Below are 12,508 nucleotides of genomic sequence, written 5' to 3' on the forward strand. Positions count from 1 at the left end.
AAACCTAGAATAAATATCCATGTGCCAAGTTTAAGGTGCTTTCAGGCTTTCGTGATTAGGAATAAGTTGTTATAAACATTGAAGTACAGGGTTTTTCCTATGGACGAAATTTTTGAAACTTATCCTCATAATTTTATCATTTTAAATTGGCATTTTTCCAAAAATAATAGATAAGAAGAAGAGACTAGCCACTGCCATGGAGATAATAGTACCATATGCAAATAAGGCTGACTTATTTTCCAGGCACCACATGGGTAGAGTTCAGAGGAAAAACAAAAATGGTTCATTTATTTTTATATCAGAAGGAAAAATTGATATGATCTGGCCTAGAAGTAAAATACCTCAGCTGAGAAAACAAGAGATTTCTATTCCATCAAGACTCTGAGAGGGTTTTCTGAGCGTGACTTTGAGGACAGAAAGGACAGGAGGAACCTCACTCATGGGAGGTGCCCTTGCATGGACCTGCGTCCAAGTCATCAGTCACAAAATGAGCAGAATCACAGGCTAAGCTGAGGAGGCACCTGCTGATGTGTTTCCCTACTTACAGATGAGTAACTAGGTTTTTGCCTCACTTCCCCACAGGCCTGGACCACTGTGTAAGCTCTGGCACTGCTGTACCACGATTGGCAGTAATAATCAGCCTCGTCCTCGGCTTGGAGCCCCGTGATGGTCAGGGTGCCTGTGCTGCCAGACTTGGAGCCGGAGAATCGGTCAGGGACCCCGGAGGGTCGGTTGTTATTATTATAGATGATGGTTTTGGGGGCCATTCCTGGGATTTGTTGGTACCAACCAACGTAACTATCAACTCCAGTGCAGGAGATAGTGACCCTCTGGCCCAGGGCCCCAGACACTGAGGATGGTTGATTCGGCCCCGACTGAGCCCAAATCCCTGGAAAGAGAAACAACAGAGAGGCTATTCCTGGGGTCTAGTGACAAGAGGAGGAATCAGGCCCACACTTGTGCTTCCAGAACCTCTTCCCGTGTCCCCACATCAGGTCACCTGTGCAGTGAGCGAGAAGGGTGAGGAGGAGAGGGGACCAGGCCATGGCGGAGGTCAGCACCGATCCTGCCTTCTGTTGCCTCACAGCTGAGCAGAGCCTCCCTTCACTTCTCCCTTCACCTCTTGATCTGTTGAGAGGGGGAGGGCCCAACCATGCAAATGCGACCCCCCTGTTTTCTGGCTCCTCACTGACTTCTTTAGGTGCCTCTGTCTGAGGATGTCAGGGGGATGGGCAGGGTGGGGGCAATTTCAGGGCAGGGGTGGGGAGGTCACAGATGTGAGGCCTGAGCAGAGGGCACAGGCAGTGGCAGGTGGCAGTTCTCATCTCCGATCTACCGTGACCCCTCAGAAACAGGCCTTGAGTGCCCCTTAGCGTCCAGACACAGACATGCCATTGTATGACGTGAGCAGAGCCCATCAGAGACCACTTCTGCCTCCCACTGCTCTAGCCACTCTCCTCTGCCTAAGTGTTAGACCAGGTCTCCTCACGTGGCCCCCCATCACCTCAGGGCAGACTCTCTGTTCTACTCAGACTCCTGGGGGTAAGCCTGTCCATGGCTCCCTTGACACTTAATGGGTCAGGCCTGAAGAGTTGTCTCTACACACATTCCTCTAACAGTAAATGTGTACCAATAGAGGAAGGAGTTAACTGGATACAACAGCGGAGACAGGGCTCCAGGCACCTGTGCCAATGCAGGAAGCAGCAGAGAGCAGAGGGCAGCTCCCATGGGGAACGTTGGCAGATGGGACCTGACCCTGATGAGATTATTCTTTACACGTGCTTCTTACCCAGATGGAGTGTGTTGATTCACACTCTATCCCGGCCTCTATGTCAATGTGCTCATTGTCACATGTCTGAGTCATTCCAGTTTTCTCTCCCAAAGTGCATCAGGAAATAGCAGTGAGATCCTAAGCATCCCATCTGGTGCATCTGCTCTAGGATCCATGTATATTCGTTCTGAATTCCCTCCCAAATCCATGGTAGCTCTGTTCCGGAGACCTTGCAAAGGACCGTTTTCAGCCTATGTCTTCCCTGGTGGTCAAGAGGAACTGGAATGACTTTCTGGTCTTTTTATTCTATGGCATCAACCTATGTGTCTCTCGAGAACAATACCACGTTGGTGTTCATGACTACAGCTTTGTAATATAATTCGAAAGTGCAAAGTATGGTGTCTCGAGGTTTGTTCCTTCTCAAGATTGCTTTGGCAATTTGGGGTCTTTTCTGGTTCTATACAAAATTTGGGTTTTTTTTTTATTTCTGTGCAAAACGTCATTGGAGTTTTTATGGGGATTGCATTGAATTTATAGAGTGCGTTGGGTAGTGTGGACATGTTAGCATTATATTTATTGTGGAGATCCCTGGATTTAGGAATTACCTGGAGGATGTGTGTGAGGTCTAGGTGTTTGTATAAGATGACCTCCATCTCTGTGCTTAAAAATGTGGATGGATTATGATGATTCAAACGAAAGAAGAGGTACTAGTTTTGGAAATAAGGTAAAGAATGTGGATATGTGTATTTTTTCTTTTTTTATACAATGATGTATTCTTTTTAATTCAAAAACCTTTCCTGGGCACCAGTTAAGTACCGGTAGGCTGCAGACACTCAGTGCTGCAAGGACAAACAAAACTGTCAGGGTCGTGGAGCCTGTTGGGTTTTCATCTGACTCACTATGACAGACAAGGAGGAGATGTTTCATGGGAGGTATTCAATGGGAAGCATTATATATTTATAGGATTAGAGGACACGGTTCTATGTTAACCGAGAGTCGATGACTAGAAGTGTGTGTGTGTGCATAACAATATCTCATGTTTATATATACGTAGTTTGTGTTTCATATATATATGTATACATATATATATGATATAAATCCCAGAAGATATATCCTAGATGTATGTCATGAACAGTGCAGAGATGGATTAGATGAGTACTGGGGAAAACTATTGTGTGAATATTTACAGGAGGAGTAGAACCTTGTGTGACACACAGAAGGACTAGAGAAGGATCTGGTGTGAGTAATTATAATACATTGCACACTGAGAAAGGAGGGCTTAGAGCACCAGGAACTTCTGAGTCATGGGATGAGCTCTGTCCTTACAATTCCCAAGCTTCTGTGTTTTCCCAAATATGCAGTCCCGTCTGGAAGGGAAACCCATCTGGTGCCGGGGACCCAGTCACCTCCAGTGTCTCCCTCACCACTGGGGCTTTATGGCTGCATCCTGGGATGACTGTGCTGCTGACTATCGCCTATGGGTGCTCTTGGGAAAAGGCAACGTGAGAGGCACATGCCCCTTGTTTCTAATTACAGTCTGTCCTTGAAGAATCTCATGTGCATTCTTGTTAATGGAGCCTGCCCCAACAAGTGTGAGGATGGGCTCAGGTGCAGAGGATTATGGGGACTGGCTTGCCTGGGTGGGAAGTGACCTGACATGACAAAGAGATGGGATGTCTCCTCAGGCCTTCCTGATACAGCCCGTGGAGTGGTGAGCCTGCCCTCTGCCCTTCTCATCCCTCAGTGCAGGACACAACTTGCCTGAGGGGGTCACTCACCTGACGTCCCAACAACACAACTATCTAAGTGGTGGGGGGGCACAGAGTGATTCATGCTGAGGAAGCCAGAGCTCTGAAATAAGGACTGAGGTGTGGTGATGCCTGCCACATAGGAGGTCGCATTTGGGGGATCAGAAGCCCCCGCCCCTGTGTAGGGATGGGTGGGGTGCCAGGCAGGCTCAAGTCCAGAGGGTCCCTCTCTCTGCTCAACTCCAGTTCCTTCTCCCAGTCCTAAGTGAGTCTGAACTCTGAGACAACAGGGGGCGCTGGAGGTCTGTCCCTGTGCATTGGGGGAGGTGCAGGGATGGCTGAGGGGTGTCTCAGCTGGGCACCCAGTCCTGGAACCCTGCCTTGTACCCTCTGCTCTATGCTCACCGGGGACCACGATTGGCTCCCCAGCCCCACCCCACACTCAGCTGTCACCATATTCAGTGAGTAGGTTTCGGGACCCAGGAGGGGAGTGATTTGCATGAAGGATTCCTCTCTGCTCTCCAAAGTAGGGAGGGGATGAGAGAGGCTTTGTGCAGTTCTCTCACTGGTGGGTGGGCTCCGTCAGGGGCACAGCCTGGGCTGTCCCCACCTTGACCTGGACCCCTCTCCTCCTCACCCCCCTCGTTCTCCGCTTAGGTGACTGGCTGTGGAAAGCAAGGCGAGTGATTATGGGCTGGGGTGTGCTGGCCTCCTTCTTCCCCTCTTTTGAAGAACAAGCTGGAGGCATTCCCTCAGGACCTGCCTGTCCGTGTCTCCACTGTTCTGTTGCAGGGTCCTGTGCACAGTGTGCCCCGACACAGGAGGCCTCCCTGTCAGGGTTTCAGGGGCAGAAGGTGACCCTCACCTGTACGGGAGTTAGCAACAGTGTTGGAGCAAATTATGTGGGCTGCTTCCAAGAGATTTCTCTCAGCGTTACCACAGCTGTGGAGCTCAGAACAAATGGGCCCTCGGAGATCTCAGCTCCGTTCTCTGGCTCCCACTCTGGGAACAAGGCCTCTAGGACCTTCTCAGCCTGCAGCCTGCAGCCTGAGGATGAGCCATATTGTTAGTGCTCAACATGGGGCAGAAGCATCAGTTCTGACTTACTGCTGCAGGCCCATGGGGACCTGAGACAGAAAGCTGTCTTTGTCACCCTCAGGACTGCCGGTGAGAATCAGACAGGGAGGCCTTGGAGACCTTGGAGGGTCTGAGGGTCTGACTCTGAGCACAGAGGAAATTTAAAGGGTCAGTGGGAGTAGTTGCCTCTCATTTGTTTTTTCTTCCTTTCCTGTCTCCCTTTCTTGTCTCCCTTCCTTCCTTTCTTTCTTTCTTTCTTTCTTCCTTTCTTTCTTCTTTTCTTTCCTTTCTCTCTCTTTCTCTCCCTATCTTTCTCCCTTTCCTCTTTCCTTCCTTCCTCCCTTCCTTTCTTCCTTGGATAAAGAGCTTTATTTGGATTAAATGAGAGCTGGAGAAAGCGAAGGGCCAGAGATGCCAGTGAGATTAGGTTCCAAAAGGGCAGGCCGAGCTTATCAACCCAATGGACTCCATTTCCCAGCAACCTTCCAGTTAGTAGGGTCAGTAAAGTCCTGCTGGGATGTGTATTTGCCAGTAAACGACCAACGTTTGCCCCCCATCATTACAGTGGTAGAGTTTCTCTTTTCCATAATTAAAACTCCATATCACCTCCCACAACACCACGAATATTGCAAAAAAGGCTAAAAAATCACATCTGACACCTCTTATACTCGTCTTCAGTAGTTAGCTCCGAAGTCTCATCATTTGCCAAAAAGAGTTCTACTAAACTCATCAGCTGAAATGTCCATCCAAGTAGTGAGAAGACAGTCTTTACTAACCCATGGTCATTCTTACCCAATTACCCCGGCCAGTCATGGCTGAACAGCAGAGTAAGGCTCAGAGAGGGTGAAGGAGGAGGGGGATGGGGCTAATTTTCCCCAGTACAAAGATGGCATCCGATTCTTGGTCGGAGAGCAGAACCAGAAAGGCTTGAGGAAAGGGTCCAGGCCCTGTACTCAGTCAGAAACAGTGCTATAGAAGAGGACGAGGAGAAGGAGGAGAAGGAGGAGGAGGAGGAGGAGGAGGAGGAGGAGGAAGAGGAGGAGGTGAAGGAGAAGGAGGAGGAGGAGGAGGAATGCTTGCCATGCTTGTGGTTTTGTATATCTGTAAGAACTTTCTTCATTTTCTTCCACATCTTCTTTCCATCAGCATTCCTGGTCTTACCATGCCAGGTGCCAAGGGATTCACAGGAGGGATGTCAGGAGCAGGTGGGGGGTAGGGAGCAGGTAGGGACCTAGGGGTTGGCCTCCCGGATACCCTGGTTATGGTGCAGGATGGGGGTGCACTGGGGAGAAAGCCGATTCCCCCGGGGAGCTGCTGCAGGATGGAGAGGGGCCTGGAGGGCAGGCAGGGTGGTCAGGTGGTGGATGGCAGGATGGGCACCTTCAGGGTACCTGACGCACCAGCAGTCAGGCCATTGCCCCCTCTCTGCACTCAGCCCTTGTAACCGCCAAGTCCTTCGCTTTACGTGACACTTATATAACCACATCTTTCTGTCCTTGCATTGTTTCAAGATATACTTTTCTTTACCATTCTTTTCTTTTATTGTAGTTTACAACTTTTTGAAGTTTATTCTTCTTTGAGAGACAGAGAAAGACAGAGTGTGAGCAAGGGGGGGCAGGTAATTTATTCAAATTACCTTTTAGGTTATTACCTGAATTCAGTGACTGTTTTCTTACAGTAGTTTTATGAGATGGGAACCACCTGGCCTGTTTCTCCTCCGCAGATGCCGGAGCTCACAGAGCATGTCCCAACCTGAATTACAAAGAGGATGGAGGGAAGACGATGCATATGGTGGGACCTGGTTGTTCAAAGTTCTATCATCTGCCTCTCTGATCTGGACCCCAAACTTCCAAGCTACGTGGTTAGTCAGGGTCTGAGTTCAATTCCCACAAGACACACACTGTGTTAACCAAATCAATCCCACAATCCCTTCCCTAGTCTCCCAATAGCGTCAGGGCAGATGGAGGGGTGATGTGATCGAGTCACATGAAATCTGAGGCTGCTGATCGGTGGGAGACGGAGAACAAGTCTGTGTCATGCACAGGGTGTGTCGTGGGGGTGTGACCGGAGCCTGCAGAGACATTCGGTCCTCATGTGAGAAGTCAGGGTGAGGCACAATGTATTGCTTGTGTGTTCCCTTTCTTCCCCAGACAGTGTCGGCTCCCTGAGCCTGGGGACACTCCCCGTCACTTCTGCACTGCGACTTGAGCTCCTAAACCAACAGAAGTCATGTAGTGAGGGTTCAGTAAATGTCATTCATGCATATCATGTGGACAATGACTTTCCTGAGTCAGACACAGCTGTACTGTGTGTCCGGGTCAGTCCTGACACCATGATATGAACTCATCTGTGTCCCTCAAAACCCTGTATGGAAACCCGAACCCACATTGTGACTGAGAAAAGGCATTAAAAGATGTCATCGTGGATAATGAGTTTAAAAGGGTGTTGCCCCCATAAACAGGGCTGGCGTCTTCACAGAAGAGGTAGAGGCAGCATGGGTGAGCACACATGGGAATGCCACGTGAGGACCCAGGATGAATGTAACCCTTTGCAAGCCAAGGAGAGTGACCTCAGGGGAAATCAATCGTGCCACCCCCTTGAACGTGGACATTTAGGCTCCAAACTGAGAGAAATACACTATCTTTGGTGTAGGCATCCAGTGTGTGGTATCGTCATATGGTAGGCGTAGCAGACAGGCACAACCCTCAGGGACACTGGTCCCGTGGAAAACCTGCCCCAGCATCCAGGAATTTCTGCTCAGCATGTATGAAACAGAAAATGTGTGCCTATAAGGACAGGTTTTGGGGAAAGAATTGACAGGAAAAGGACATAGACTAGAGGAGGTTCGTTGGGTTTTGTTTCAGGCCTCAATATTAGGTCAAGGGGGAAGCAGCTGTGTTGCTTCAAACAAAGAGGGAAGCAGAAGGTGGGAGCTACACAAGAAAAGACCATCACAGTGGGGACAGCAGGTTTTTGTCTCACTTCCCCACAGGCCTGGAGCTCTGTGTGAGCACTGAGACTATCGTCCCATGATGCACAATAATAATCAGCCTCGTCGTCAGCCTGCAGCCCAGTGATGGTCCGGGAGCCTGAGCTGCCAGACTTGGAGCCAGAGAATCGATCGGAGACCCCGGAGGGTCGTTTGTTATTCTCATAAATCAGAAGACTGGGGGCCGTTCCTGGGACTTGTCGGTACCAGCTCACATAATTACCACCCCCAATGTTGGAGCTGCTTCCAGTGCAGGAGATGGTGACCCTCTGGCCCAGGGACCCTGACACGGATGGCGGCTGAGTCAACACTGACTGGGCCCAGGACCCTGGAAGGGGTAGAAACACAGACAGGGTGATGCTGGGGTCTGGACACAAGACAGTGGAAGCAGGACCCACATGTCCTCCCAGATCCCCTTCCAGTGTGCCCTCACCCAGTCACCTGTGCAGTGAGCGAGGAGAGTGAGAAGGAAAGGAGACCAGGCCATGGTGGTGGTCATCACCGATTCTGTCTTCTGTGCCTCACGGCTGAGCAGAGCCTCCCCTAACCTCTCCCTTCCCCTCTTCATCTTCTGAGGGAGGGAGGGCCCCCTCCATGCAAATGAGACCCCAGCTCTCTGACCCCTCCCTGGGCCTGTGTCAGTTCCCTCTGCCTGAGGATGTCAGGGGGCTGGTCGAGGGGGGGCTGTTTCAGGCCAAGGGGTGAGGAGGACACAGTTGTGAGCCATGTGCAGGGGGCACTGACAGTACAGGTGGCAAGTTTCAGTTCTCATCAGCCCTGAACCCACAGCAATGGGTCCTGTGAGCCCCCTGGTGTTCGGACTCAGAGCCGCCATTGTTTGAACTGGTAGCCAAGTCCACCAAAGAGAGCTCCTGTGCCCCCATTGCACTGCCCACTGTACCCCGACAAGGGTCAGTCCAGGTGTCCCTCTAGGGAACCTCCCATAACCTAAGCCAGACTGGATGCTCTACTCAGACTCCTCAGGGAGAGTCAGTCCATGGCCGCCTGTATGGGTCATGGGTCAGGAAGGAGGTGGTGTCTCTACCAAAAGTCCACTTAGATCAAGATCATGCCCAGTGCAATGATGAGTACCACCAGACACGTGGACCCTTCTGTGTAGGATTCTGTGTCCTTTCCTGCTACGTGATTTCTCCCGATTTCCAGAGCTCACCTTCTTCTAACTTTCCCGCAGCACTGAGGAGAGAGGGAGAGCTTCTGTTCAGGCTGTGGGGAGAAACAGTTGTGTGTATTCCTCGGGGCGTTACGCAAAAAAATCTTTGTCATCTGTCACTATGTCTGCTTGTTGAAAACATTAGCTCTCCTCATACTATGTGCAGTGATTCCTTCCAGGATGTGCTCTCCCAGCAAAGAGACCCAAGTCTGCGGGAGCCTTGAGTATGACACTGACCTCAGCGCCCAAAGGACAAACTTGCAGGCCATTCTAGGAGGGAAGGAGCAACAGCAGCAGGTGCTCTGACAAGGATCCAGTGACACAGTTTATGTGTTAGTCAGCACTTAGCCCAGTGTGCTCTTTGAATGGGTGTGTGCTCCTTTACACAAAATTTCTCTCAGTAAGATTTATTTCAGTCAATGACATCGTTATTATGAAAATGCAGGTACAATCACTAGGATGGTTCTCTCAGTTCTGTATTTCTTACAGAGAACACATGAAATTGTGGTTAAAAACATGGATGGAAAAACAATGCAAAAAGGATGCCTGCTATAAACTTTTTGCAAAGTCATGTTTGTTTGCCACCAGCTTACTATGGTGGAGTTGTTCTATAAGTAGGTGAGTGTGGCATGATGTCCAATGAAAGCCCAGGGGGAGTCTGTTCCTATGAACCGCAGCCATCTCAGTGATTCAATTACTAAGCACACACAGAGCTTCTAGGAGCGAGCGATTTGGGGTCAGACCTGTCTCTGGGCTGAGCACAGCTCTACCTGCGTTCTTTGTGTCAAGCATATTCAGGAGACAGCAATAGTTCATCCAGCCACCATGACTAGAGGAGTGAATTTCTATTCACCAAGGCTACATGAATCTTCGGTCAAAGATCCCACATGTGAGTGGTGGAGAGGTGGAGATGAGGGGGACTATGTCCCTGAGGTCACAGGCATTGTGGTCCCAGTTTGAGACAGAAGAATTTTCATCAGAGCTCCAAGCTGGCTGGGGGTGTCACTGGGGGGACTGAGGGAATAACAGTCCAGCATTAAGAGCACAGGGAGAGTGTGATACATCTCCCTGGGCTTTGAGCTGTGTGGGCGCAAACCTGAAGCTGCTATTCCAGAACCAATGTACTGATCAGCCTCAAGTGCTGACTGGAGCCCGAGGGACTCAGAGGCTGAGCTGCCCACAGCGATAGAGACTCACCCTCGGATTCCTGAGCATCAACTTGTCTTAGGAGAGAAGGTGATCAGGGCAAGTCCTGGCTGCTCAGTGACAGGACCCTGGTCACACTGGATGTTGCTGGAGTTTCCTGATGATGAGGATGCTTCCTCCTGGGCTTGTGACCCTGAGGTTGGCTGGATGAGCACAGGTTGACCATGAGTTTTGGGGAGAAAGAGAAACCAGGAAGCTACAAAATCCAGAACACCATATACTCAGATAGAGGAGAGATCCGTGTTTTTGTGTGTGTGTGTGTGAGTGTGTGTGTGCCTGTGTGTGTGTGTGTGTGTGAGAGAGAGAGAGAGAGAGAGAGAGAGGGAGAGAAAGAGAGAGAGAATGGAAAACCTTTCCTTCAGAGGCCACACATGAAGACAAGTGTATCCCTGTCCCCTTATGTCCTCTCTGCATTTGCTGAGTGTTGTGTTGGTCCCCATGCAAACCCATCCCTGGGGCTGGCTCTCTGTATGACCGTCCAGCGTTCTGGAGCTTGGAACTCAAGAAGGCCAGTGTCTGGAAGGCCACTTCTCTGGCATGAGTATGAAACTTACACAAGGAGAGTAATATGGTCTGAATTAGTTCAAATAGGAAATTCACTGAATCAGAATGTCAGGCCTTGTGGATGGGCCTTCTATCCATTCTCATTCCTGTAGACACACTTCTCATAGCTGTGGGGTCTTCAGGTCTTAGGAAGCACAAGCTAGAGGCTGATCACACAGCCCCTTCTTCATGCCCTTCACATCACAGCCCTCCCCCACTGTGCCTCTCGTATCCCCTGATACCTCCATTGGGGTGACCGTGAGATAGTGTCTGCTGTTATTTTGCAAAAGGGTTAATGCTTGACACTGCATTGCTTGGTGCAAAAGTGTGTGGCTGAGTGAGTGTCCTGATGGTCTTACAAACCAATATTCTCAAGACCAAGAAAAGCTGTCATGTATTGAAATATGCAGCGAATCCTTCCTTCGTTCACTATGGCAAAAGTTACCCTGTGTGCAGCCTCAGTCATTCTGAAGGAGGAAGTAATTGCATGAATCGCTTCTCTGTGCAAATACTCAAAGGCTGGGTGAACATTCATCTCACGGAAATACAATAATCATGTTGTCGTATTACAGAGATTGATGAGGTTGGTGGGGCATGAAAACTACAATCAGAGATGAGAGCAGGAATCACATGAGGAAGTGATTTCCTGCTGGTCCAATTTCTGCAACGTCTCTGTAGAGATGGACCCTGGAGAGTGGAAACTCTTGCAAGATTATAGTTTTCTCTGAAATCCTAACATAGAGATGGTTTTCGGGCCTGAAGAGCCATAGAGAGAGACGGAAGGCCTGAGGGAAGCAGGAGAAGGGGGGAGACGAGCAGAGTGTGTGTGGGGGAGGGTGCAGTGAGGAGAGTCTGAAGACTTTGGGACTCACTTTTAGTCAGATGGGTGAAAGAGGAAATTGTCTCTGACCAAGGTGCTTATTAACATGTCAGATATGGTTGTGTCATCAGTAACACAAGACACACTTTACGGCTTGAGATATGTGGATGAACGTGAGTACCTCTGTCACCATTTTCAGTCCAGACAACAGTACTGTGTGACCTTAGAAACTGTACACGTGTCTCTGCCCCTAGATGCTGACACTGAGTTTCTGAAAATCTTGTCATTTTCTAAGTGAAAAGAACACTAGAAACATCCTAGTTCTAATGATGTGACTCTGGGTGGGCTCCCTGAAGCCTCCTGGGTGGGGCTGGTCCCCAGAAAGACCAAGGCTTGGTCAGAGGCTGGGAATCTTCACCCCTCATACTTGAGAGACAGGAAAAAGCCTGACAGTGTAGTTAATGTCTGATCATGTCTCCCCGAATCCTCAATAAAATCAGAAAGTGCAGTGTTTGAAGAGCTTCTGGTTTGGCGAACACATCCACTCCCAGAACAGATGCACCTCAACTCCCCAGGGACTGATGCTCCGGTGCTGGGGACGATCCTAGACCTGACACTAGGTGGCTCTTCATTACTTGTTCCCCTGTCCCCTTCATCATATCTTTAATGAACTGACTAAAGGAGTCAGTGTTTCCCTGAGTTCTGTGAGCCCCTCAGGCGAATAAATGGAACGCATCGAGGGAGTTGTGGGAACCTCCAATTTGTCGCATGTTGGACAGAGGGTACAGGTGAGCTACTAGCTGCTGTTGGCATCAAAATGGGGAGCAGCCTCCTGGTGCTGAGCCCTTCACCTGTGCACATGTCACCATTTCCTGGCAGATAAACCTCGGTGTGAAATTCAGGTAAATTTGAGGACACTCTCCACATGTCCCAGAGAGTTCCTTGTTGTGGGAAAACACATAAACACACAAACATATAATCAATGACCAGGAGTGTGTAAAGTGAATTATTCTGAGACTAGTAAAGGAGAGACAACAAGAGAGAGAGAGACTGAGGTTCATGCTGTAAAAGTATTTATTCTCCAGACCCCATAGGCCTGTGCCATCAGGCTCTATTCCCTCACCTGTGTGCGCTCCTGGGACACCTGTGCTGTCTCAGGCAATAGCATGATCTCTGTGTTATT

At 49.7% G+C, this 12,508-nt stretch overlaps 1 long non-coding RNA gene across 1 annotated transcript; it reads right to left on the bottom strand.

The window, feature by feature from the left end:
• Nucleotides 1-759: 759 nt before the first annotated feature.
• Nucleotides 760-8,245, bottom strand: LOC125148967 (uncharacterized). Its single transcript, XR_007145743.1, has 2 exons — nt 8,027-8,245; nt 760-889 (listed from the first exon to the last, which is right to left on the bottom strand). It is a non-coding gene; the product is annotated as an uncharacterized LOC125148967 (long non-coding RNA).
• Nucleotides 8,246-12,508: the final 4,263 nt, after the last annotated feature.

Source organism: Prionailurus viverrinus, chromosome D3, assembly GCF_022837055.1.
Source record: "Prionailurus viverrinus isolate Anna chromosome D3, UM_Priviv_1.0, whole genome shotgun sequence".
Lineage (NCBI taxonomy): Eukaryota > Metazoa > Chordata > Mammalia > Carnivora > Felidae > Prionailurus > Prionailurus viverrinus.